Here is a 26,518-nt window from a genome sequence, read left to right as displayed (position 1 = left end):
ACAGGGAGGCCTGGCGTGCTGCGATTCATGGGGTCGCAAAGAGTCAGACACGACTGAGCGACTGAACTGAACTGAACTGAATGCTTGAGAGTTTCTTAAGCACAAGACTTGGATCTCTGATTAATGGTGGAGGTGGGAGAGGCAAACAGACACAGACAGAGATTCTGAAAGACACTCTGTTTTTTTTTTCAAGTTCAGGACATTGGGGGATTTTTCAGATTTCTCCACTTTTTTCCTCCCCCTGGTACTATCATGGAGCAGGGGAAACTGAATTTTCAAAGGCTGTTTTTCTAACTAAACATAAACCTGTGCCATTATAAAAAACAGGGTTGTTGGTTTTGTTTCTTTTCTTTTTATAATAATTTGTGTCCCATTTCAGCAATGCTAAAAGGAATAAAATTTTAAGAGAGAGAAAGCCTGAATGAATAAGTACAAATCTCAAGCCTTGCGCACAATTCAAAAGGCTTTCATATTCAGGCTCAGAATTGAGAAACTCACATCTCTGTCAATACACACCCTCCCCCTTTCTCATCTCCAAAGGCTCATTTCCCATCAACAAGTCTAACAGGAAAGGGAACAAAAGGTATGGCCCAGGACAAATGTTAGCATTTATTCCAATAGCACCTGCGAAACCTCTTGGAACTCACCGCCACCATTCCTGTCCAGAATCCAGGGTTCCTCTGTTCAGGTAGCTGGGCTGCTGCTCAATTTTCCCCCCATTCACTAGGAAGACACAATTCCAAAGCTTCCAAGGAAAATGAAGCGGTTCCAGGAGCTGTGGAATGGTGCGTGCAGACCAAGGTGGCAAGGAGTGTCCTTCGGAAAATGGGGGGAATCGAGGGATGCAAAGAGCCGGCCCCTGGCAATTTTGCCATCCTCCTCCTCCTTGCAAGAGCAAAAGCAAGTATTAATAAATGAACCAAAATCTGGATCTGAACTTTAAACGTGACTCCAGCAGGTTCTGTCATCCTGCTATGGGCTTTAGTTTCTCTGCTTGTGAGGTGAGGCTTGGGGCTTGTCCAGGGAAAGGGGAAACTTCCCTCTCTCCCTAAGAATGTATTTTACATATCAGAGGCAGGAGAAAAATAAAAAAGACTGTTCAAGTTGAAGTCTGATTCAGAGCATCTCTGGGACCACAGTGCACAAAACCTGCTTGATGACGGATCATTTCAATTCCCAAACTCTCAGCTCCCCTGGACCAGCAACAGGCAGCCAGTGCTTCTCCAGAGGGATCATACCCCTACATGCCCCTGCCTGTTAGGAACTAATGTGGTAACAAAGAAAAAAAAAGAGTGAGGGCCAGGCATCTCACACGCATCAGCACAGTGAGTCCTCACTACAACCTAGTGAGGTGGGAACTACCACTATCCCCATTTTAGAGATGAGGAAACTGAGGCCCAGGGAAGGAACTGACTTGACCAAGTCCTACAGGTGAGAAGTGGCAGAGTATGGGTTTCTCTGACTCTCATAATCTTCTTATTCATAAAATTTATCATCCTTACATCCAATACAATTAACATTGTAATTGCTTCCCCCCTTATCAAGACTCCTTGGTACAGGCTAATGTATGTCCACATCTCTAACCCTGGAGTCAGTAAGTATTCATTGAATGGGTGCATGGATAGATGGCTGGATGAGTGGGTGAATGATAGGTGAATGGGTTGATGGACAGATGAGTAGATAAATGGATGAGTGGATGGACAGATGGGTCAATGCCTGGATGGGTGGGTAGATGGATGAATGGGTACATGGATGGGTGGGAGGATGGATGGGTTGATGGACAGATGGGTAGAAGGATGGGTGGATGGATGGATAGGTAGATGGATGGTTGGGTGGGTAGATGGATGGATAGATGAACGGATGGATGGGTGGACAGATGGGTAGTTGAGTAGATGGACAGATGGGTGAGTGGATGGACAGATGGGTGAGCAGAGAGACAGATGGGTGGGTAGATGGAAGAATGGATGGGTAGATGGATGGATGGATAGGTATATAGATGGATGGATGAATGGATAGATGGGTGGTTATATAGACAGATGAGTGAATGGATGAACAATGGGTGGGTAGATGGAAGGATGGATGGACAGATGGATGGATAAATAGATGAATACTTGACCCTGATGCAGTAAGAAATCATTGAAGGTTTGAGGACAGAGGAGTAATGTAAAATGACATAAGATTCAGCCCCTACCCTCAAGGAGACTTCAATCCAGTTGGAGAGACATGGCATGCACACTTGAAATGTCTCTTGTCATTAAGAAGTCACTTCCACTGAGGTGCCCCATATTTACAGAATGGATATGACAGGAGGTCGGATGGAAGGGAACCCTTGTGAAAGAAGTCAGAAAAGGCTGCCTGGAAGAGGGGAGATTGGAGCTGTATACTGAAGGATGAGAAGTAGATGGATGGGAAGGGGGAAAAAAGGCAGACTCCAAAGACCATGCTGCTACATCACTGCAGGTGTCTGTCTGCTGGCAGACCATTCTGCTACATCCTACCAGGAAGTGGATACAGAAAGAGGGGAAGGGTGGGGGAGGAAAGAAAGGAAAATGAGAAAAGAAAGAGGAAGAGAAAAAAGGTTATGAGGAAGTAAAAAAGAGAAGAGGGAGGGAGAACGACGAGCCTTCTCTAGACTTTTCTGCGGTAACCTGAAGATTCAGCTCTGTAGGTTTCTGACCCGGGTCTCCCAACCCCAGTTCATTGGAGATTCAGCCATGGTGACTCGCACAGCCTCAGTGTGGGGCATTCTGGGCTGATATCAACATGTGGCTGTCACGTGCTAAGCCTTTCCATCCTCCCTGTTCTCACGGCCCTACACGGCCAGGAGTGCAAGCATTATTCTCTCCATAAAAACTTCAAGGCACGAAGGAGCCACTGATGTGAGGTCTGGGTCAGGGGAAGACCAGGACGAGGACTAGCTCCCCAGCTCCTCCCCGTTCTCATCCCCCGGCAGTGAGGACAGGTAACAAGGGAAGTGAGGGGGGCACCCACCATGCAGCCCAGCCAGCAGCCTGGGGTCAAACCACTTCCTATCTGGTTAACCCTGGGCAAGTGATATTTAACCTCCCTGAGCTTTGGTTTCCACACCAGAAAAATGGGGGCTATACCCCATAGAGATATTACAGTATACCCCTATGATATTATAAGATAAGAGATGATGCTTGAAAAGCCTGAGACCCAGCAGAACCTCAATAAGTGGGAGGTGTTACTATCTGCAGTAGTACTGCTTTGATTCATATTAGATTAGGTGATATCTAATCTACTTCTATTGCCTTTTGCCTGATGTCTTCAGAATCTCTCTGAGTGAGAATCCTGGTCTTCTAGTTCCCGGCTGAGAGAGGCTGGGGGTGGGCCACTCTGGGACTTTCTAGGACACCTGCCTCCCTGCCAGGGAAACTGGTCCCCAAGGGGCCCACTGACGCCTGCAGGAGACCAGCCGGCCTGCGCTGGCGACTGGCTCGTGCCGCCGGGCTGGGTGGGGCTGGCTTGTGAACTGCATGATGCATTCTTGGGCCCCTCAAGGTAAAAATAGTTTTGTTTTGCTAGGCTGGGTGGTTACACACTCTTTGGCCTGGCAGTCTGCCTGCTGGAAAGGCAAATGCCAGACTATTTCAGGCTGTAAAAACAAGCCCCTGCCAGGCCCCAGGGTCAAGCCCCCAGATAGTGGTAATAATAGTCCACTAGCTAATTCTTTCAGGCCAGAAAAAAAAGAGTTCTATGGCTGCATGATTCCTCCTTCTGTTATCCACAATCATAACAGCCAAAACCACTGCAGACAACGCATATGATTGTCAAAGCTAGTTCCCCAAACAAAACAAAACACGGAAAGGCTGCGGTAGGAATCATCATCTTCATCATCTTCCAGCACTTTCCACACACAAAGCACTGTGATGGGCATGTTGCTTTCATTCTATCATTCTTTCACAGCAGCCCTAGAGGGTAACTATTACAAGTCCCATTTTCTAGAAAAGGAAACTGAGGCTTGGACAGGTGAAGGAACTTGTCACAAGGTCACACAGTGAATAATCGCCAAAGCTGGATTCAGGTCTGCCTGACTTTGAAACTGACACTCCTTCCTCCAGCTTGACTTTCATTGGTTTTCTTTGTTTTAAGTAAGAAACTGCACTGGGACATTTTCAATGGCTTTCTGGTGCCTCTGAGATAAATGCCATATTCCTTAGTTCAAGGCCCTAGGAAGTCTGACTCCTACCTTAGAGTCTCCATGTTTCCCCCAAATTCATATGTTGAAATCTGAACCCCCAATGATAGTGATTGCAAAGCAATTAGGTCATAAAGATGGAGCCCCCTGATGCGATCAGTCCCCTAACAGGAACCACCAAAGAGCCTCTTCTTCCTAGGAGGACCCAGCCTGGAAGAGGGCCTCACCAGGTACCAGATGGGCCGGTGCCTTGTTCTTAGACTTCCCAGCTTCCAGAATTGTGAGAAATAAACATTGGTTGTTTTAGCCACCCAGTCTCCGGCATTCTGTCTTAGCAGCCAGAGTTAAGACACCATCCTACACTGCCCAACTCCAGCTCTACCTCCTCCAGGCAGCCTTCCTTGATTTCTCCCAGCCCAGAGCAGGTTGAGCATCTTTCTGTCTGACCACCTGTCAGAGCCACTGTGTGTGTGTGCCAGGCACTTCCACAGAGATGATCTTTGAAAATTAGAGATATCACATGCCCAAGTGCTGTCTTCCCATGGAGAAGGCAGAAGCTGCCTCTGTGCTTCTGTTCCTATCACTCCCCTGTCCCCAAACCTTCAATGACATAGGATCATATTCACCCCTCTGTCCACACATCATCTATCCATACATTTCTTCATTCACTCAGCAAACATCCATTGCATGCACTGTGAGACAAGTGGAAATCAACTAAATACCTACAGTTGGGGGTGGTAGGGGAGGAGGCAGATGAAATGCAGCCGATCAAGGCTATGGACTGGGGAGGGCGCAGGGGTCCTGGGAGTCTTTCCAGGGATGGGGTCACCTGAGTGGACTTTACAGGAAGAATGGAGGTTGATTAGGTAAAACTAGGAGACTATTCTTGGTCAGGTCTCATGACACCCGCTCCGTGACAGGACCTAACATCCTTGTCCCCATCAGCTGCTCTATCAGTCATGTCCCAAAAGGGAGACTGGCCCACTCAAATCAGATTAGGAAGAAGTGTGTGTTCCCATGGAGATGACTATTCACAAGGGGAAGCTGGGGAACCATACGGTCAGTGTGGTCACCTGGCTAGTTGTGGAGCTGGTACCACCCACGAGGTTTGAAAGGGTGAGGACAGACAGGGTCTAGAGGAAGCCACGAGCACAGAGTTGGGTAGTAGTCCCAGGAAGGAACAGTGACTTTGTGCCAGGAAGATCCGTACCCTAAACCTCACTCTCCTTTCACTGCCTGGTCTCCCATTGGTACCTCCCATCAGCCAACTCTGCCAGAGTAAAGGAACCAGCCGGCCTCCCAGGCAGACAGCAGGATGGAGAAAGGTGACTCCAGAATGGCAGAGGAAGCTGTCAAGTCCAAGCATTCCTGATGGCCACATTGGGTCCCCTGAACTCACCTTGGCTTTCATACCTGGTTCCTTTGCTCACTCTGTTCCCTCTGTCCGGAACTCCCTTGCCCAGCTTCTGAGCCCATCAAAATCCTCTGCCTCCTTTAAGCCACACCCACAGGCTGTATCCTCTGAAAGTCTTTTCTTTTCCTACTCAATAAGCATCCACCTTTTTAATGCTTGTGTTATACTCTCAGGGGTCTTTTTCCTTCCACCTCTTTTAAGGGCAGGAGCTGAGGCTGATTTTTTCTTTAAAACTCCAAACCTTTGCCTCCTCTAAGTCATAGCCTAGAATACCTCAAAACCTATGAAAGGTCTGAGATGTGCCTACTTACCAGCTCACTAGTTAGCCTGAGATTTTCATGGATGCTGCCAGAAGACAGGAGACTCCTGGATCAGAGACACAGAACTTTATCACTGACAGCAATAGTGTAGCATTTTTGCCCCAGTCCCCAAATGTCGTGCCATGCCAAGTCACTTCAGACATGTCTGACTCTTTGTGACCCCATGGACTTTAGTTCATCAGGCTCCTCTGTCCATGAGGATTCTCCAGGCAAGAATACTAGAGTGGGTTGCCATTTCTTCCTCCAGGGGATCGTCCTGATCCAGGGATCGAACCTGAGTCTCCCACATTGTAAACAGATTCTTTAACATCTGAGCCACCAGGGAAGCTCCAGTCCCCACAGGACCACATAAAGAGAACCATGTTAATACCTGTACACATGGTGGGTTGCATTACAGGAGAACAACACTGAGCTACGGAAACCCAAATATTTTATAGTGGGCAGTAAGCTCTCTGTTCCAGAGGAAGACTCTCTCTTCTAGCGAGGATTTCTGCTGTACAAGCATCCTGGTGAAGATAGTCCGGAAAACACAACAGATGGGGAAGCACCAGCCACGGGGAAACACCAGAGGCCCATGGAGAACCATCCCCCAACAGAACCTAAGAGGCATGCACTGGCTGCGATATGCCCAACCTTGGTGTCACTCTGCCTTCCTGATGGCAAACATCAGGACTGAGTGTCATCAGAGCCCTGACTTGGTCCCTCCTTGTGGGATGCCTTCCAGTGGATACCACGACCCACAGTGATATTACTAAGAGAAACTGTGAAGGAGCTGATGGGTAATAAAGAAACTTACTGGTTTCCCTAAGCCCATGGGACCCTTAGCCATGCATGGGCATGAGAAAGGGAGGCAGGATCAAGGAGAAGGAAGAGAGCAGGCTGGGTCCCCTTACTAGCTGGTGGCTATGGCAAGGCACAGAATTCTCTTCTGAGCCTCATTTTCCCCATCTGTAAAAGGGGTATAACAGGAACTAGTTCACATGGTGCTCAGAAGGATGAAATTACTTTATTCCTGTGAAGTACTTAGGCCAGCACATAAATAGTAAGTACTATATGTGTTAGCGAAACAGAAAAGACAACAGAAATGCAGAAGGAGGAGGAGGCTGGGCACAGGGGCCAGACTGCCTGGCTCTGCTCTGGAACAGGGAACAGAGTCTTAGTTGTGATGTGAAAGGTATAGAACACCATTATCCACCAATCTTCTTCCCCTGATCGGGGCTCAGGTGAATGTAATTTCCTACATCACTGACCCTGGTCTCTGACCGCATCTTCATTCGTAGATGGGATGTGACGACATCCATGTGGTTGACGATAGATCGCTCCGGCTCCATTTCTTGAAACAAATTACCACCCACTAGAAAAGAGAAATGAATAAATCCTGTTAGAATTTTTTCAAATGCTAAATAAGCACTGTGCTACTATTCCTATTCTCATTTAGAAATTGACTTGCTCTCTTCAGCAGCCAACCTTTCAGGACCAAATCATTGGAAGATCATAATGGCATGAAGGAAAACAGCCATTGCCACAAACTGACCATACTAACAAGCTAACCAGGCTCAGAGCTGGGGCTTTGCACGCGTTTCCTGTCTGATACTTACCATAATGCCCAGGACGGCCATATCATCCTTATCCCCAGATGACAGATCAGAAAGCTAAAGCTCATGGAAGTGAAGTAACTTGAACTCAAGTTCTAAGTTCAGATGTGAACCCAGGCTGACCAGACACCACCACACTGCATTATGCTGCTACAAGAAGCCTCGGGAGGTCAGCCTTTTCAGGTCACCTCTCCCCGCCCTTCGGACCTGATTGGCAATGCCACCTGCTGAGCTGGAGAAGTGCCTGCAACCAAAACTCTTAACTCTGGGTCCAGTCTTCTGTCCACCACCCTCCCTTCATTCTTTGTCCTCTGATAGCTTCATTGGTTAAGTTGTGAGAAATAAACAGAAAACAACATAAAACAGAGAAAATTAAGAAGGTCGGGTGGAGCAGGAACCACAGTAGTGTGGCTGGAAAGGCGATTTCCAATTCAGTCAAGTCCAAGAATTTCACGGTCGAGCTGAGCAGGGATGTCCACCAGGGGGCGGTATGAATCTGTTAAGTGATAAGAGCCTCCATCCAAAGTCACAGTGATGTCCACATCTTAACAAGTGCTTCCCAAGGACAGGGTCCCCGTGAGTACCGCTGGGACACAGGAGGTAACTATAAAAGGCACACAGATGAACTCGTAAAAAAAATGTAATAATTATGCATCTTCTAAGAAAATTTTGTTCTCTTTTAAATACACTTGACAAAGGAAGAATTTGCTTTCTGCCTGAAGCATCAATATTTTCTTGGATTATAAAGTGAGAGGCTCTTTGGTTCTTTAACTTCCAAAATACAGCTTCTAAAAGAAGAAAGTGAAGAATCAGATTATGTCATAAGTTCTTCTGGTTCTGTTAATGCTAAGTGTCTGCTGATCGGGATGTCCAGCTGAAGGTTCTTAGCAGGTCACGTAGCCCCATGGCTGCTGCTAACCAGAAAGCACTCAAGACCCGCGACTCTGTAAGGTGAGAGGGATGGAGAGCCCGCGTGGTTGCTCTGAAGCTTCTAGAAAATGAAACTGGGCAGAGAGGCATAAAGGAAAACACGTCTTCCAAGAGCCTCACATTTTTCTTGGCAATTTCAGGTCATGAAATGCTTGTCCCTTGGGAGCAGGCCACCATGTCACACAACTCCTGGGTCACAATCTCCCATCACAGTCTTCATGAACTGAGGTGTCCCTTTACCTTGGAATTGTGTAAAGCCCAGCCATACTTGGCGGCCCTGATTATAAACATTCATTCATCCATACATTCATTCATTAAACAGTATTTCTGAGAAACTGCTTTTTGTCAGATGCTAGGTTGGCCCTGCTTTTAAAAAACATAGAGCCAAAAGTGCTAAGTGTCAGGGGTGAGAGCCTGGGGGGAAAAGGGGACACAATTTTGAACTGAGTTAACGCATCCCATTTTGAGAAACCAAACTTTCCCATTTCACAGATAAGGAAACTGAGATCTTCAGAAGTGATTTGTACACTGACAATAACACACCCAGAAAAGAGCAGAGCCTGGTTACAGCCCAAGTACCCTGGCTCCTCCCCATGCTGTGGCCTCTGACCCAGGCTGCCCTCCCCTGACCCACAATGTCTCTAACCTGCTGGAAAAAGCCAAGATCAATGCCCCCATTTCACAGAAAAGCAAATTAAGGCACCCAGAAGACAACCTGGACAGGTTTATCAAGATCAGCATCCATCCAACTCTGAAACATTTCTCAAGAAAGATATCTTCCAGTTCCTAGAAGTCTTTTCTGGATGTGAATCATAAAAACACTAAAGTTGGATTCTCCCTGGCATCTAGCACCTGCAGACCCACCTTTACAAATGCCTCCCCTAAGAGGCACCCTACACGTGCAGATCCCCACCACCTACATGTCTCCTCTCCCCACTCCTTCTCTGACAGATTTTCTGCTCCACATTCAACTGAGAAAATCCTTCTCTGTCAATGCTCTGGACCATTTACTGTCAAAAAGGGGAGACATTAACTGCAAGCACTTCAGTTTGGGTGCATTTCAGTTGCTACAACAGGAAGAGGGAAGAAAGAAGAGGAAGAAAGATGAATGAGAAAAAGGCACTGGAGAGGAGTGAATATGATGAAGATGAAGGAAAGGAGGAGGTGAAGGAAGGGGGAGAAGACAGGAGGAGCAAGAGAAGCGAGAGGGAGTGGAGAGAGAGGATGTCCTGCTAATAAAGACCACAGTCATCTCTCAGTCTCCCCTCCTAAGGATCCAGAACAGCCAGATATGACCATGTCCAGCAATGTCTGTTCAAACGGGAGGCTTTTCACTCTGCAGTTTCCATCCCTCAAGACTTGGCCTGAAATTGAAGTTTAATGCAACTTCTACAACATGCCCCAATTAAAAGGAAAGCCATTCTGACTTAGAGACAAATCTTAGCTAAGAAGCAAAAAAAAAAAAAAAAAACAGAATCTTACTCTCAAAGAATGTCAGAAGCAGGGCAAGACCACAGAGATCAGCATGGAAATCTCAGCTTCCAACCCATGCACACCTTTCCATTAAATACCTCCCCCCAAAACCCAAAACACCTGTTTTCTTCACTTAAAATCTCTAAACAGATTATATATCATTACTAAAAACAAACCAAGGCTTTGGCAACTTTAGATCAAAATTATTTTTCCCTAAAAGGTAAATTGAACCATGATTTTATTCACATGCTACCAATCTGCTTGCTTGCCCCAGCTTTCCTCTCTTAGGTCAACAGTGGCAGCTAAAACATCACCAAGATTCATTTCAGCATCAGGGCTGTTGCATGCCACTTGTTTATGTTGACCAAAAAAAAAAAAGGGAAAATAATCCCTTCTGGCTTGTTTCCAGAAAATGAGAGAGAATATTTACCTCACCATCCAAAGTCATTTTGAGGTGGATATATGTTGTCTTTGCTACCAAGTCAAGCTTGAGTCCCAGTAATACCTCTGGGAGATCTGGCAAAGAATGAATGCTGCTGAGAAAGGGGTTCCTTATAGAGTTTCAAATGTGCTCTTCAGCCACAATATCAGAAAAAATGTGTTCAGTTGGCCCTTCATATCTGCGAGTTTTGCATCCACAGATTCAACCAACCAAAGACTGAAAGAAAATTTTCAATTCTAGAAAGTTCCAAGAAGCAAAACTTGAATTTGTCACACACTAGCAACTCCCCTCATAGCTTTTACATTGTATTAGATACTGTAACTAAGCTAGAGATGATTAAAAAGATGACTTACAGGAGGATGTGCATAGGTTATATGCAAATAGTATGCCATTTTATATAAGGGACTTGAGCATCTGTGGATTTTGGTATCAGTCGGGGATCCTGGAACGAGCCCCTTGGAGGTATCAAGGCACAACTGTATAAACTGAAATTCAAGTTTGAAAAAGTCTTTCCCTGGGTATTCCAAAAACAGGGTGACTGTGACTTTCATTAATTTCATCAAGGTTAATCCTTTTGGCAAAAAAATGAATCTTGATGTTCTGGGATTAGGGCTCAAATCTTCACACAAAAAGGTAAGAGATAACCTGATGTTTTAACAAACTCTTTTTCACCATCTGGCTACCTGAACAGCCAGACTGAAGCTGCCCTCACAGAATTTTCCACTCATATACTGGGCAGTGTTTAGACATCCTAAAATACAAATCTTCCCTTGGATTTTTGTCCCAAATGCTGATCTTGAACCTAGCACTGCTGAAATGGCATCAACAGACACCAAATCTTATTTATTTTTTCTAGCTAAGCTCATTACCTCAAAGAATTCTGGCAATGCTTCAGAGAGACTGCCAATGTAAGGGGTGTCTCCAGCGCTAAGGACCACAGCACAGCATGCATAAGCAAGCAACAAGAACCATTTCCCTTTACTGGTGATAAATTAACCTGAACTGTTATTTCCTCAGTGAAGTCCTCCTTTTGACCATTAAAATCAGACAAAACAATACCCTGGAATTTATTTGTAATTTTTTCTCCAAATTAAGAAACACTCTGGCAACACTCAGGATTCATGGTTTTCATGTTTCTCTTCAACAACATTAAGTTCTTGTCATTCTCTGTTTAGATTTAAAAAAAAACTATTTCAGTTGTTTATTAGCTAGGTAAATTCCTGATTCTATATTCTAGCACAATAGCAGAAGAGAACTGTGCTCTATTTAAAAAAAGAAGAAAAAAATCCAATCCATCCAGACCTGTTAAAGGTTTGTTTGAGGAACTCAAATAAAGCTGAGCTGCTAATGGCTGATCTCAGCATCCTCTCCCATTCGAATAGAACACTGGTTCAACATAATAGAAAGCAGTTGAAAAGCAATTTTAATTATCTGTACTTTGCTGTACTGTTTAATTTATAAAAATAGTATATCATGTCAAGAGGACACAAGAGCTAACTTGAAGGAGCTCCCACTAGCCAAATCTGGAACAACTGGGGCAATAAAAGAAGTGGCTGTAATATTTTACTATAACCCAACAAATAAATACAGTGTCCATGAGCCCAAACTCATATTTTAAAAGACTGAATAAATAGATAAATGGGAGAGAAGCGATGACTCTTCCCTTCAGAAGAATTCCAGCTGACAAATGGAGAAGGAATGGGGGAAACAGAAGGCCCCCATCAGAGCGCTACAACAGCCATACTGGCTGCAAGGTCCACCAAGGAATACTAAGACCAGTGAGTGAGAGATGAAGGAGAAACAGGATACTCAGCAACCTCAGAGAATCCCCCTCCAACTGTTCATTATTTATTAAGGGAGAAACAGCAGCCTCGCAGTGGAGAAGTGGCAGATACCACACATCACGGCGAACTTCAGCGGAAACAGACACATCTCTATCATGTACCCCAGCAGGAGGCACTGAGAAGGGCAGCTCAGCTCTGAGGCATTCTCCCCTCAAATCCATCACCACCATCCACCTAACATGAGGAAACACCAAACCGAAATTGAGGGACATTCTACGAAATACCTGACCGGCACTTTCCAGCATGGTCAAGGTCACAGAAGACTAGAAGAGTCTGAGGACCAGTCAGCAACTGGAGACCAAGGAGACCTGAGGACCAGAGGCAGTGCACGATCCCAGAAGGGGTCCTGGATCAGAATAAGGATGTTATCAGGAAAATGGGGAAATCTGAGTCCCTGGGTTCTCCTTAGTAGCCTTGCTGCAGGATTGATTCTTAGTTTTGATAAATGTACCATGTTAACATCATAGGAGGCTGAGTGGTAGGTGTATGAGGACTCTCTTTGCAACTCTCCTGTAAGTCTACAGCTATTTCACCAGTAAAAAAAAAAAATTAAAAGAAGAAAAAAGTAGAACATGGTATTGTAAAAAGTCAAACCAAACAGGAGGTTCAAAGAAAAACTTCACCTGCCTCCTAAACTCAGCTCACTCCTTGAATTAATCTGTTTGGTATTGACTCAATGGTTCCTTTTACTCATAAAAAATATAGATATAGATATACATTTATTAAGGTTTTCCCTTTGCTTTTTATTTGATTGTGTTAAAATAATGGATTGTTGTGAAAAGGTGAGTATTTACTGATTTAACCATTACAGAAATCTCTTTAAAAATCTCCAGAGGGACATTCTGTTGTATGGTGCCCATCAAAAGACAGGGGAACTCTTCTTCACCCTGATTTATTTCTGAAGCTCTTACAGTTCCTATTCAGAAACCTTCCCTCTTACCCAGACAAAATAATAATTTGATAAGGTGCATGCACTCCTATGTTTACAGCAGTACTATTTATAATGGCCAAGACATAGAAACAACCTAAATATCCACAGACAGACGAATGGATAAAGAAGATGTGGTGATCACTTTAATCAATGAAATATCACTCAGGCATAAAAAGAATGAAATAATGCCATTTGCATCAACTTGTATGGATCTAGAAATGATCATACTAAGTGAAATAAGTCAAAAAGAGAAATACAAATACCATATGATATCACCTACATTGTGGAATTTAAAATACGACACAAATGAACTTATCTATGAAACAGGAACAGACTCACAAACATAGAAAACAGACCTGTGGTTGCCAAAGGAGAGGAAAGCTGGCCGGGGTGGTGGGGAGTGGGAATTTGGGATTACCAGATGCAAACTATTATACAGAATAATAAACAAGATTCTACTGTATAGCACAGGGAACTATATTCAACACCCTGTGATAAACCAAAATGGAAAAGAATATACACGTACACACACACACACTCATATATAACTGAATCACTTTACTGTACAGCAGAAATTAACACATGGTAAGTCAACTATACCTCAATAAAATTTAAAAAACAAAACCAAAAACAAACCTTCTCTCTATCTCTTCGCTGTACCCTTATATCCAGGTTTCTGACCCACAGTGATTTCCTTCCTGGCCTACTCACCTCAACCCACCACCTCAGCCCAATAATTCTTCTCTGTTTATGCCCCTCATCCATGGCAACTTCCGCTCTAAAAGGAAGCAAGTTAAACTTCCTGGCTCCTGAAGACGCCCCAGTTTACTCGGTAGCATAAGCTCCATCACCAGAGCAGCAAAGGATCCTTGAGATGGCAGGGAAGTTATGACTTTATCAGTATCTTGGCTCCCACCACACAATGTTTAACTGAAACGTTTTTCAACTCAAGTGGGCTACATGGTAGCATTACCCAGTATTTTTAGATATAATCCATCCTGAAGAACTTATATTCTATCCTTTGCAATAAACATGGATCCACACTTGATATAAGCCTTAGAAATTTAGGGGGAAGGGGTGTTTGTTGCTGCAGCCAGCAGGCAGCAGCCCCAGAGAAGAAGGGAGGGAGATAACAATGAGGAGAAGAGGGCTGGCTGCACTCGGCGGGTGATGAGTGGTGTCCGCAATGACCTGTGGGGGGCAGAGCGGTCCCAGGAATCCAGCTATCCTTGGACCAATTTCTGTCACTCTCCCTATACATAGAGAGCTGCAGCAGACTTTGATCCCATCTCACTATTTAATGGAATTTAAAGGCAGATTCATGCCTCCTTATTCTGATTTCTTTGGGGTAGAAAAAGGGGAGATTCTAACTCCTGAGAGGATGTCATTAAAATAATTGTTTTTGATACTCTATTATAGCAACCACCAGAAAAAAATTTTATCTTTATTTGACACCAGGTTGTCTTGGCACTGAATCTCAGTCTTTCTACTTACTTGCTCTGTGATCCTAGGACAATTACTTCCCCTCTGTAGAGCCTACCACCCTCATATGTAAAAAGATAATACTATTATCCACATAACATGGTTGCTGTGAGGGTTAAAGAGCTAATTAGGTGAAGTACCTACACTAGAGCATGGTTTAAAAAGACTCCATCTTAAAAGGATAAAGAACACAAGCTATTTACTGAAATCAAATGCGTGGATGGAGGGACAGATAAATAGATGTATACATACGTATTTGGCATTTAGAGATATTTTGGTGACCTGACAAGTTCACGTATATGAAAGTGCTTACCAATCCAATTTTACTAGAAAAGCAAGCAGACACTGTTTGTACTGTATCTCAAAGCTTCCACAGATGCTAAGCAGCGGCTGAAGAAAATGGAAGGTGAGACCAGGCTGCCCTCGGGGTACACCTGCAGCAATCTTAGGATTAATCACGCTGGTCCCCTGTCAATGCCATTCATGACCTATGACCTTGGTGACTGGCTACTGTTCCTTGGTAACACACCACCAAGTGCTGGGACTAGAGTTTAGGGCTTGAAGTGATTATTCATGGAGTCAAGGTATTTACTTGTCTGTGGATGTGAAAGGAGGACTCACCCAGGCCCAGCGCTGCAGGGAGCCAACGTGGGCCTCCCAGCCCCCACTCACCATGCTTCCCAGACACAGGCAACCCTGCCAGGACCTATCTTAGCTGCCATTCCTTTCCCCCTTGGAGCCACATTTACACTTACCCCACTATGGTGAAGTGTCACTTAATCTGGGAATTTCACCTTTCAGAACATGACTCAGAACATAGAAGAGAGAGCCAAAAGGTCCTTAGGCAAAGTCAAAGCTACTGCCAGCCTCAAGTGCGTGGACCAAAGCCACACTCGCAGCCATGACTCATAGTTGAGACAGAATTGTAACCAGGTTAGTTATCTGATAGCCCAGATCACAGAGGATTAGAAACAGTGACTTCAGAGGGGACAGAAATTAGAGGCAGCCGACACTAACAAGGAGTGGCAGTTAAAGGTGAGGAAAGAAATGGAGAAGTCGTTAAATGCAGCCAAACGCTTCAAACACCACAGCATCTGGGGTCCAGTGATATTAGAAGCATCATGTCAAGGAGGGCAGGGCAGAAAGGAATGTGCAAAGCAGTGAAGGCCACCGACGCAGGGCACGGCTTCACGGAGCACAAGACTGAGCAGGATCTCACTGCTCACGGCCTGAGAACGGACACACAACTAGCAGGACAGATGGGAGACCCGGGGCAGACCCCTAAGTCCCCGAGCACTGACTGTAGCACCCTGACCCTTCTCCCACACTCAGGATATGATGGGAGGTGCAGATGGCCTGGGGCAGCCCCAGAGAGAGAAGCATGTGGGACAGAGAGATGACACCCCAACCATGCACCCTCGTGGCCTGGGAGTCAGAACTTCCGCCTGATTCTCAGTGTTCCGTGACCTAACAGGCAATGGTGAGTAGACACAACCAGCCCCGCTTGGGGCCCAGGGAACCTGGAAGGACACTTTGGGGAGGGAGAGGAGTGTCCCAGCAGGTCGGGAAGGGGATCCAGTCCCCACGTTCATTTCTTTTATTGTGACTGATGGTGGCAGCAAAGCTCACTGTCAACTTGAGGATATGCTTGTTTGGCCCCTCCTCAGCTAAAGGGTTAGAAGAACCGAGAGGCAAAGTGGAAAGCAGGGCAAGGGAGAGAGAAGGTCCAACCGCAGAGCTGGCGCCAGCCCTGTGACGTCAGGTGCTAAGAAACCTACTCCTGCCTAGACTGCAGACTGAAGTAAGCCAATTCATTTAATTGCAAATTAAACATGCAGTATTCCAAGTGTTCAGTCTCTGGCAACATGGTGAATTTACCAAGCATCCTAAGTTAGAGGTACACAGAGTTATATGATTACAGGTTGAGCTGGGGAGAAACTATTAATCATCAATAAGCAGACAGACTTATCAGAGAGTTAGTATCAATGTTAACAGCTGGCACAAATCATTAAAATGTGAAGATGAATGTGAAAAGGGGATGGGAAGGAAATTTCCCCAAGAGAGAATAGAAATAATAAAATTCCATAGAAAAAATTGTTTGGCATCACCAGTTACCAAAGACATGTAAGCAGAAACTATGGTGTATCACATGACATCGATTAAATAATCAAAAGGAAAAAATAACAATAAAGCCCAATGATGGCAATGTTGTAAGAAAACTGGTAAATTCAAATATTACTAGTGGCAGACTATTTTGGAAAGTAATTTGGAAACATTTCTTGAGCCATAAAATTATTGGTACCCTACCTTGATGAAGGTGAAAGAGGAGAGTGAAAAAGTTGGCTTAAAACTCAACATTCAGAAAACTAAGATCACAGCATCTGGTCCCATCACTTCATGGGAAATAGATGGGGAAACAGTGGAAACAGTGTCAGACTTTATTTTTTTGGGCTCCAGAATCACTGCTGATGGTGACTGCAGCCATGAAATTAAAAGACGCTTGCTCCTTGGAAGGAAGGTTATGGCCAACATAGATAGCATATTTAAAAGCAGAGACATTACTTTGCCAACAAAAGTCCGTCTAGTCAAGGTTATGGTTTTTCCAGTGGTCATGTATGGATGTGAGAGTTGGATGGTGAAGAAAGCTGAGTGCCGAAGAATTGATGCTTTTGAACTGTGGTGTTGGAGAAGACTCTTGAGAGTCCCTTGGACTGCAAGGAGATCCAATCAATCCATCCTAAAAGAGATCAATCCTGGGTGTTCATTGGAAGGTCTGATGTTGAAGCTAAAACTCCAATACTTTGGCCACCTCATGCGAAGGGTTGACTCATTGAAAAAGACCCTAATGCTGGGTAGGATTGGGGGCGGGAGGAGAAGGGGACGACAGAGGATGAGATGGTTGGATGGCATCACCAACTCGATGAACATGGGTTTGGGTAGACTCTGGGAGTTGGTGATGGACAGAGAGGCCTGGCATGCTGCAGTTCATGGGGTCGCAAAGAATCGGACACGACTGAGCGACTGAACTGAACTGAACTGATGGCCCAATGGTCACACTCCGTGGAATTTTTTCTAAGAGAATCCAAAAGTGCAATGTCCAAAGATGCTAGAACAACAAAGAAAAACTTAAAAACAATCTAAACATACACGGTATGGAAACAGTTCAGCAAGTTATAACATGTGCACCTAATGAAATATTTTGGAGCCATTTAAGGTGACAATTGTGAGAATTATGTAACAACTTAGAGAATATTTTTAATATACCTAGTGTACAAAAAGAAAATGTACAGTTGACCCTGAAACACGGTTTGAACAGTTTGAACAGTTCTACAGTCTGAGGTTGGTTGAATCTAACACAGGGAAATTTGCATATACTGAGGGTTAACTATAAATTATAGACAGATTTTTAACTGTGTGGAGGGTCAGTACCCTGACTCCTGTGTTTTTCAAGGGTCAACTGTATAGAGGTAGGGTTACCATTATGGAAAATTTCTATTTCTAGGGGTACAAAAATAAAAGAAGTTCAAAATAATGAAAAGTGCTGTTAACTCAATAGGGTGGTAAGGATTAGCTGATTTTTCAGAGTGAAAACTGTCTTAAGTGTTACTTGCACAGTCGTGTCCAACTCTTTGGGACCCCATGGACTTAGCCCATCAGGTTCCTCTGTCCATGGGATTTTCCAGGCAAGATTACTAGAGTGGGTAGCCATACCCTTCTCCAGGGGAACTTCCCAACACAGGGATTGAACCTGGGTGTCCCACACTGCAGGCAGATTCTTTACCATCTGAGCCACTAGGGAAGCCTGAAAACTGCCTTATGGGAAGTTAAATACAGAGGGTGCTTCTAGCCAGCACTGCTCACACCCCACTTGCTTCTGTCTTCAAGCCCAGTTTTCCAACATGCCCACATCCCTCTCCCCACACTGGTCAATCAGGGACTCAGGCTTTCAGCACCCAGAGGTCTGCTCAGAAGAGAGAAGAGAAACCACCGGAGCGCCCTGCAGGGAAGAAGCCTGGAAGTCATATGGTGACCCATACTCCCCGGGTTTCCAGTTTATAAAGCAGCTCCAAAGATGTGATCTCCCTCAAGACTCACGAGAATCACAGGAGAAGGTACCATCAGAGAATACTGTTTGAGTTAGAAATGGAGGCTCAGAGAAGTGAGCCACCCTCTCCAGGATTGCCTAGCACATAAGCAGCAAAGATGGCAGAACCCAGGCCTGCTGACTCCAAAGCCCACGTTCTGTTGGCTAAACAGGGAGGTTACTGGCAGAAGCTCAGCTGCCCTTGAAACCTTCATAACAAGAAGAAATTTGGATTCAGCAGAGACCTCCCAAAGGAAAGAACACTGCTTGTCCAGAGGTTTCTGAACTTTAGCTTGTATCAGAATCACCTGGAGGGAATCTAAATGTGGATCACCAGGACCTACCCTGGTCTGGGATGAAGCCCAATAACCTGCATGTGTGACAAGCTTCCCAGTGATGCTCCTGCTGCTCATCCACAGACCTCACTTTGAGAACTGCTGGTCTGGAAGTCTTGATAAGGGCTTCCGCTTAGAGGTGAACTTGGGGCAGCAGGGGAGAACCGATCTCCAGGAAAACCAAGAAGAAAAATGCATTCTCCCATTAAAGCAACTGGAACTATGCGGGCTTGGTGTTAGTGGTATAGTGGGTTGGAGGGTGTGGAAATTGAGGGTATAAGCGGTTGAGTGTTGTGTGGGAATAGGGGTGAGACACATGGCCAGTGATGGCCAGATGGACAGGCTGGCTGTCTGGATTCCAGCCACCTGGAGATTAGGGTAGGGCTATCAACATCCAAGGCCATGGTATTGGGGGACAAAGCACCTGTGGGCAGTTAGCTGACATACAAATCAGACGAACCAAAGATAGAAGTGGCCTTTGGTGGCCTCTACCATGTGCTGGTGTGAGATCACTGTCACGCATTTATGAATGCAGCATGAATGAATCGATCTCATTCAGTGGCTGCACCCCCTCTAAGGTCAGGGAGGAGTCTGGGCACTGGGAGGTGAGGATGCCGAACCCAGCTGAACATCCTGAATCACAGTGGCTGGTGTGAAGTCCAAGATCCCACCGCCAGAGATTAATGCTTTCAGGGAAGGCTCTGGCATCTTCCAGGATCCTCTGTTAAAATGTCCCTGGGAGGTTGACTCATCCATTAGCTCAACAAATATTTACGAAAGTATCAGGCAGATGCTAGGCAATATAAAACCTTTAGACAGTCATGAGCTAATGCTTTAGTGGGTGTTAATCAGCAATCAGTCCATCTCATCTTCACGTAAAATGGTCAGGAGAGTGACGGCTGAGTGAGGAGCAATCTGTGATGTGGGATTTACGTTCTAGGAGTCAGCAGGCTGGTGCCGTTATTCTGATGGTGGCTCCTGTCAGAGCGGCCAGTGTGGCCCAAAGCTCCTGATTCATGCCAAGTGTCAAGCCTGATGATGCAGGAGTGTGAGTACCAGTGGTGTGAATACAGTGGAGGGTAGGGAGTGGGGAGGGCAGACAGCAGGGGGCACAGGAAAGATGGAGACATGGGTGGCTGGCTGCTCCCGACCTCAGTTTGACAAGAGCTCCAGAGACAGGCGTATAGGATGAACTCCAGGGGTGTGGTGGGGAATTGGGATTGATTCTTCTGGAAACCCACCCACGATATCCCAGAGGCCTCCACTGTGGAGGAAAGCATGTTTGCCGTCAGTGTGAGAGGAGTCCTGTAAGTTTCATTGTGCTTGAAAGTATTCAAAAGCCAAGTGAGGAAACCGAGGGAAGACACTAGACTTGGAGTCATGAGCCTCAACTTAAGACTCCGGGCTGTGCCACCTATGGGCTGGGAAAACTCAGTTCAGTCACTTCCCCTTTTGAGCCTCAATTTCCTCACTCATGAGAGAGGTGCTGATCTCTGCTGAGCGGCAGAATCTCAAAGGCAACCCTGAGCATTAAAGAGTTCTGGCGGTGCCAGACAGGAGGTCCTAGGAGGCTGGGGGTTGTGCAAGGACAGGCCTAGTGGTGGTCCCTCAGAGAAGCCTAAGGAGGCAGAGGCAGCCTGCAACAGAAAAGCAAGGGGAACAGCCTGCATGCTTGGTGGGCCCAGTGCTCTGACCTGAGTTTTGTCCCCCACTCATAAATTTGTATTATGAAGTCCTAATCCCCAGTGGGATTATCTGGAGTAAGGAGGCAATAAAGGTTAAATGAGGCCATAAGGGGGGGCCCTGCTCTAAGAGGACCAGTGTCCTTTCAAGAGGAGACACCAGAGAGCTCACTGTCTCTTTTCCCCATGTGAGGACACAGTGAGAAGGCAGCTGTCTGCAAGCCACAAAGAGTACCCCTATCTGAAACCCAAACATCCTGTGCCTTGATCTGGGAACTTACTTCCAGTCTCCATAACTCTTGAGAAATAAATGTCTGTGTTAAACCGCCTATCTCTGGCACTGCATTATGGCAGCCCAAGTGAAGGCACCCAGGATGCCTGCAAGTGCCCAGCCTCTGGAGTCCTGTGGCCACCTCCAAAGTGCAGGAGCCCCCGGGGTGTGCACCAGGGCAGGACCAAAGGTCAGGCCAGGAGCACAGCTGGTGAGGTCAGGACAGAGACCCCTACCAGGCATTCTGCAGGGAGAGCAGGTTAGGGATCCGCCACTTGTGCGCCCGGAGGGGTAGCCACAGACAGCATTGGATGGGGCATGGGTACCACCTGGAGCTCCCCTCTTGAGAGGAGACACTCACACCTCTTTCTCTGCTATTGCCTGGTCTTGCGGTACAATGTACCTCCAATCCCAAATTTCTGGGACTCCCCAGGGGAAATCCAAAAAATTGTTACCATCAACCAATTACCGGGCTCTATAGGGCTGGCTCTTGTTTTGGTTGTTTAAAGTTCAACTCCAGACACCCACTGGCTGCTGCTGCTGCTCCACCCCATGTTTGCCTGGCCCCAGGCTCACCCACCAGAGTTCCTCCCCAGGGCTGGAGGCACATGAGGCTCAGACACCATGTGTACCTTCCCGTGCTGCGGACCCTGTCGGTATCAGCTCTACCCACCAGGACCTCGCCCCAGCACATCTTCTCCTGGCTGTACCCCCAAGGGAACTACAGATTCATTAAGATTGAAGGTCTAGAAACAACATACACAATCAGATCCAGGAGTCAGGACTCTCTAACCCCTTACAAAACTTGTCCAGGAATCCATGTGCAGCATCTCTGCACAGGCTGGTCCCCACTCTCCACCATCTCTGCACAGGCTGGCCCCCACTCTCCACCATCTCTGCACAGGCTGGCCCCCACTCTCCACCAAAAGGCCATCTTCGATTGTCAACCACGGGTCATCTTGTTCCCTTTCTGAAGAACCCTGTAACCTGAGGGAGAGCTATGGGCATCACCGAGTTCAAATCTCAGCACAACCACTTAGCAGCTGTGTGAGCTTAGGCACGTTACTGCGCCTCTCTGAACCTCAGTAGCTCCCACCTTCTGAGTTATGAGGGCGATTCCGTGAGAACTAACACACGATACCGCTCCCTCCATTAGGTAACTTGCCTGAAGTTACACTGGGTATGTAGCTCGAGAATCAGGGTGAATCTGAATTTATATGGCCAATTTACATCTCATCCTCTCAAAACACACATCTCAAGATTTTCTGTGTTTAATATTAACCGTCAATTCAAAAGTATGCGGAATTCAGCCGAAAGCTGCTCGGATTTATTGACTCAGCTGTGACATGAGTCATTCCGTGCGTATAACAAGAGCCACTCCTAACAGCTTCCAGAACCACACACAGCCTTGATGTGCAGTCAGCTTCTTCCCGCCTAGTGGAGCAGGCATTCAACGTGACTGGAGCTGGACGCTCATTCACAATCCTCCCCTTCTGTCAGTGTGAAGCCAGCCCAGAGATGCCTTTAATCCTACGTCTCTATAGCTCAGAAAAAGAGTTTTATACAGAAAAGCAAAGTTTTTCTCTATCACCTGTGAAAATTCATTCATAGACTTTGCCAGCTGAGCATTTCTGCTCTTTTTGTCTTCTCAGAGAGAATCCACGTGGTGTGATTTTCATTTACTCGCTCAACAAATATCTATAGATCTCCTGCTGGGGGCCAGGCACTCTGCTCCAAAAAGTTGAATTCAAAAGAACAACTTGCTACTCATTTTCCATGAATCAACTGCTCAGTTAATTCCTCAGAATTGAGTTCAGAAACCTTGAGAGTCCTGCAGGCTCCATAACTACAGGTAACCTGATTTTATTCAAAGAAAGAGTGTTCTGTTCCAACCCCGTCAAATAAATCCACTCCTCTCAACCAGGCCAGCCTGGAGCGGCGTGCCTACAAGGCCCCTGCTTCTCCTCCATGCTTTCTCATTCTCTGTTTCCACCCTCCTCTCTCAGTTTGCAAGCTTTCCTCCAACCCCCTGGGTCATCTTGCCACAAATCCAAAGCCATTTCTTCTCTGCACCTTTCAAGGGTGAGGGGCCCAGTCCCTGCTCCAGTGTGTCTTCTGCCCCTACCACCACCACAGCAATTCTGTGACAACGGCTGAGTGTCAGACAACTCAATTCAATTCTGACACTATCTGGAGATCGCATGAGATACCACAGGTTAAGAGCTCAGTTCCACAAGACTGTGCACTCTTCCCCCACACTCCTCTAAAAACACACATTTCAGATTTGAATCACAAATCCAGATTGCCACCTGGGCTTCTGACCAACTGGCTATAGTTCAGAGGTCCCCATGATACCCACGTTGGGTTCAGTTAACTTGCTAGAGTGGTTCACAGAACTCAGAGAAGCATTTGACTGATGAGATGACCACTTTTTTTTTGGTTTATTATAAAGAAATCTAACTCAGGGACAGCCAGAGGGAAGGCATGCATAGGGTGAGGGTACAGGGGAGGGCCACAGTGCCTCCAGGCCCTCTTGGGGCATACCTCTCTCCCAGGACTGCCACTTGTTCCCTAACCCGGATGCTCTCCCAAATGCATCCTTTTGAGTTTCTGCAGAGGCCTCGTGACATAGGCATGACTGATCATCACTGGCCATGGATGACAGTTCAATATCTAGCCCCTTCCCCTCTAGGAAGGTCAGGGGTGTGGGAGTGTGACAGGAATGGGGACAAAGACCAAATACATATTACTTTAAATCACATTGCCCCTTTCCTTCATTGTAGCCACCGCTTACTGCCTCAACTTCCTTGGCTCCTGGGAACCAACCAAATGGACCACTCTTTGCTTTGTCCACTAAATGGGATAAAATTAAAGTCTGCTAATAGGACATCTCATTTCACCCAATAAAACTAACTCCTCCTACACTATGGTACACAAAATATGGATGGAAATATGCACATTGACTAAAACTTCTCTTTACAAGCCCATGTCAGCACTACAGCACACGAAAATGAAATGCTATAGGGTGATCCTCATACAACTGAGCAAAACAAAGCCTTTGTCTATCTGAAACTGAACAAAATAAGGCCATTCCCCAACTACAAAAGTTCTATTCCATAAGAATGATTTTTATTTACCTGGCAGAAGTGCCAAGTTCATCAGATAAATGCAGCCTAATGAATCCGTCTGCTCAGCCGCCTCAGTTTAATGATCTTATTAAATGTTCCCAAATGGTTCCCCCCCCGCCAGGGGTGATCAAGGACTCTTTTTCTTTAAACACTCCATTTAACTTTTGACAGTCATTTCCCATACAGCCTATTATCCTTGTCTCCCTTGAGCCAGTTTAGGTTAAATTTTAAGTTGGAGTTTACCAAGTTCATGGAGGCTGGTTGGGACATTTTTATTTCCTGTTGGAGCCTCACCAACAACTTGCTCTGTAACTCCCAAAGGACATCTTCCTATTTTCCAATCTGTCAAGATCCTTTCTCAGGACTTCCCTGGTGGTCCAGTGGCTGAGACTCCATGCTCCCAAAGCAGGGGGCCCGGGTTCAATCCCTGGTTGGGGAATTAGACCCATATGCCATAACTAAGCATTGGCATGCCGCAACTAAAGATCTCGCATGCCTCAGTGAAGATCAAAGATCCCATATGCCGTGACTAAGACCCAGCTCAGCTAAATAAATAAATAAATATTTTTTTAAAAGATCCTTTCTCATTGTAAATATACATTTTGTCATTCTTTTTGTCTGAGTTCTGAAAAGATGTATACTGTTTCCCATAAAAGACCAGCCACAGCTAAACAATTTCACAAGGACTCTGGTCTTTCATCCACAGTCAGTCAGTGCCCTTCTTATTCACAAAAGCCATTTTAGCCCACATCAATTTAATACTGAACTTGGCCTTTTCCTCCAAAGCTCATGATAATAGGCACGTTAGGACATGTGAAGGTTTATGAAGACAGTGAGGGGTCACAGGGAGAAGACACAGCTGATAGGAATCACCCTCAAATCCCTATCATGGACTCCTTTTCTCCCTGAGTCTCTCTCCCCGGCCCCAATCACCAGGGGGCCCCATGGCTATGCCTTCTCCCTCCGTACTGCCAGACTACTGGTTCTGAAACTGGGAACCACTGACCCCCATGTTCAGGCAGCACTGTTTACAACTGCCAAGTTAGGAAAGCAACCTAAGTGTCCAACAACAGATAAACAGATGAAGAAGAAACATGATTATATATATATATATATAATACACACATATAATGGAATACTACTCAGTCTCATTCTGGCAGTATAAATGCTGCCATTTACAACAACATGGGTGGACTTGGAAGGTATTATGCTAAGTGAAAGAAGTCAGACAAAGACAAATACTGTATGATATCACTTATTTGTGGAACCTAAAAAGTATAGCAAACTAGTGAATATAACAGAAAAGAAAGAGAATCATAGATACAGAGAACAATCTAATGGTTACCAGTGGAGGAGGCGACATAGGGGTAGGGGACTAAGAGGTGCAAACTATTGGGTATAAGATAGGATCAAGCTTAAGGATATACTGTATGACACGGGGAGTATGGCCAATATTTTGTAATAAGTGTAAATGGAAAGTAACCTTTAAAAGTTGTATTAAAATAATAAATATATATGCATTAAAATATGTAAAAGAAGTAAAACTGGTATTCACCGAGGGTAGAGCTCTAAAAATGACTGATGCCAGTTTCTAAACTAGAGATGCCGACATAACTGGTCAGTGTGTGGCCAGCACATTGACTCTTCACAGTCCAGGAGGACTCCAGCCCCAGACCAAGTTGGCTCAGTCCCTCTTCACTTTGGTTAAGCTGTTTAGCTCCATACTCAAGCTTGAGCACCCCTCTCCTCTGTGAGGCAGTAGGGCCTGTGATCAGTTTTCCACAGACCTGACCTCTCCTTATCCAACCCCACACTGAAGCTGAGCTTCCCGTGGTTAGTCACTAATGTTTTCCCTGTCAGTTTCCCAATAGCTAAAAAATAAATAAATAAAAGGTATGTTTCTTGTCCCAGGTCTACCCAAAGAGAGATGACCAGCAAAGCCATGTGTTTCTTCCACCTGGTCTGGTTTGCTCACTTCTCTTGCAGGCATTTAAATCTATGACCCTGGCATTGTCTTCATTTCATCCTACTATTATCACTCCTGTCATAGGGGAGAAAACCAAGGCTCAAGGTCATACAACTGTTAGATCCTCTCAGGTCAATTTAACTCAGAAGCCCAGGCTTTTAAGATCTACAGGATTCTGCCGTCTCCAGAGCAGCTGTGTTGGTACCCTATGCTGTTCCCTGAGAGCTCTGGCTGTTGGAAAATCCCTCCTTCTATGGGACTCAAATCACTTTTCATCTCAAATATAATGTTCATATAAAAAGAAAGGGAAGGAAGGAGAGCCTGGAGTCCAGATGCATTTTGGCTGACCAGTAGGTTCTGTTCAGCTAGGGACCAGCAGTGTCTCTGCTGTCTGGAGAGACCGCCCTGGGGTATGGGACCTCAGGATGCCCACAGAGTCAATGCTGAGGGCTCAAAGGGAAC

The 26,518-nt window shown here is 45.7% G+C and overlaps 2 protein-coding genes and 1 long non-coding RNA gene across 3 annotated transcripts in view; 1 reads left to right on the top strand and 2 right to left on the bottom strand.

Moving 5' to 3' along the window:
• Positions 1–7,247, bottom strand: part of SSUH2 (ssu-2 homolog) — a 42,650-nt gene extending 35,403 nt beyond the window's left edge. Inside the window, exon 1 of the mRNA XM_081528164.1 lies at positions 7,144–7,247. The gene's annotated coding sequence lies outside the window, so the exon portion shown is untranslated. The remainder of the gene's footprint in view (positions 1–7,143) is intronic.
• OXTR (oxytocin receptor) overlaps positions 6,881–26,518 on the bottom strand; it is a 54,300-nt gene continuing 34,662 nt past the window's right edge. Inside the window, exon 3 of the transcript XR_014064788.1 lies at positions 6,881–7,247. The gene's annotated coding sequence lies outside the window, so the exon portion shown is untranslated. The remainder of the gene's footprint in view (positions 7,248–26,518) is intronic.
• LOC145520760 (uncharacterized) lies at positions 11,721–18,108 on the top strand. The gene is made up of 2 exons (XR_014064793.1): positions 11,721–16,070; positions 16,258–18,108. It is a non-coding gene; the product is annotated as an uncharacterized LOC145520760 (long non-coding RNA).

The sequence above is a fragment of the Giraffa tippelskirchi genome, chromosome 9, assembly GCF_054371585.1.
Source record: "Giraffa tippelskirchi isolate mGirTip1 chromosome 9, T2T-mGirTip1v1.2.pri, whole genome shotgun sequence".
In the NCBI taxonomy this organism is placed as follows: Eukaryota; Metazoa; Chordata; class Mammalia; order Artiodactyla; family Giraffidae; genus Giraffa; species Giraffa tippelskirchi.
This window is presented reverse-complemented; position numbering and strand designations above follow the sequence as displayed.